Source organism: Myotis davidii, unplaced genomic scaffold (genome assembly GCF_000327345.1).
Source record: "Myotis davidii unplaced genomic scaffold, ASM32734v1 scaffold356, whole genome shotgun sequence".
NCBI classification, from domain to species: domain Eukaryota; kingdom Metazoa; phylum Chordata; class Mammalia; order Chiroptera; family Vespertilionidae; genus Myotis; species Myotis davidii.
In genome coordinates this window covers 63434-64930 of record NW_006288188.1, presented here as the reverse complement: position 1 = coordinate 64930, position 1497 = coordinate 63434, and the positions used below count along the sequence as shown (strand labels likewise).

The 1497-nt window shown below is 46.7% G+C and overlaps 1 protein-coding gene across 1 annotated transcript in view; it reads left to right on the top strand.

The window, feature by feature from the left end:
• Positions 1-1497, top strand: part of LOC102766157 (probable E3 ubiquitin-protein ligase HERC6) — a 100989-nt gene that overhangs the window by 75273 nt on the left and 24219 nt on the right. The window lies entirely within an intron of this gene.

Here is a 1497-nt window from a genome sequence, read left to right as displayed (position 1 = left end):
GGTGGGGGGCAGAACCATGGATGGGGGGAAATGAGGGTCCCCTGCCCAGGGACCCTCAGGCCTGGGCAAGGGGCCGATCCTGTGAGTGGAGATTGATGGGAGTCAATGCCTGAGGGCTCCCAGTATGTGAGAGGGGGCAGGCTGGGCTGAGGGACACTCCCCCTCACCCCCCCCCCACCCAGTGCACGAATTTCATGCACTGGGCCCCTAGTAATAATAACAATATAGTACTTTACAGTTTATTGTTGCATATATCATCTTACTTAACCCTTATGTCATGTAGAGGCAGACACTATAGGTAAGAGTATCTAAGATCTATTAGATAGTATAATAATGCTAGCTGTTCTCACAAACAACTTCTAAACTTTAGTGGCTTAATACAATGGAGATTTATTTTCCACATCATACTTCCATGAGGATTGAAAATATGAGGCACCTGTAGAGGGAAATTTTTCCCCATCTATCCATCTTAGTTTCATTGGGTGAGACCCTACAAAATAGACTGAGAAAAGACAGGTTAAAAGGTGAAAAACAAACCGAAGTTTATTCACAGGTGCATCCTTCATATATATACTCAGGGATAAGAAATTTGAAGGGGTGGTTAGAACTTGGGCTTATATAGCATCTTAGTAAAGTACAATCATTTTGTAGAGAACTGACCAGACAAGAGAAAAGGACTTTGAGCTTCTAGAGGTGCCAAATTGTGGGAAGGCAAATATATGGGGAAATGAATGGTAGGAAAGGGCTAGTTAGTAAGATTTGTTTGTGTGGACTTTCTCAGTGCCAGCTCATCTCTGCTGTAAGGTGGTAATCCTCTTCCTGGTACAGGAAGTTGGGGATAAGAGGACACCTTCACAAAAGGAATTTATATTCAGTTTTCAGGTAAAGAGAGGGGAAGCCAGAAAGCTTGTTCTAGTCTGTTTTTTCTTACTTGCCGTCAGCTCAAAATGATCCTCAAGCCTGGCCAGCATGGCTCAGTGGTTGAGTGTCGATCTATGAAGCAGGAGGCCACAGTTCAATTCCTGGCCAGGGCACATGCCCGGGTTGCGGGCTCGATCTCCAGTGGGGGGTGTGCAGGAGGCAGCCAATCAATGATTCTCTCTCATCATTGATGTTCCCTCTCTCGCTCCTTCTCCCTTCCTCCCTGAAATAAATTAAATATATATTTAAAATGATCCTCATGCAGGAGTGGCATATTTGGGGTGGCATAGTCTGCTACCCTTCCAGCCTCTGCACAGTTGAATTCAGGAGTGGCGCAGGCTCCTTCTTTGTGGGTTCTGGGGCCATGAAACCCTCCAGTAGATCCTCTGTGTTTGGTTGGCAGATTAGGAAAGAGAGTATGTAAGGTCATGTGAGAGGTCTCTGGGGGCCGTGCCTCGAAGTGTCGTACATCACCTTCACTCACGTGGCATTAGCTAGAACTCGGTCACATGGCCCCACTAACTGCGGAGGCAGCTAGAAAATACCATCTTCCGGTGAACCCAGGAGGAGGCTGCA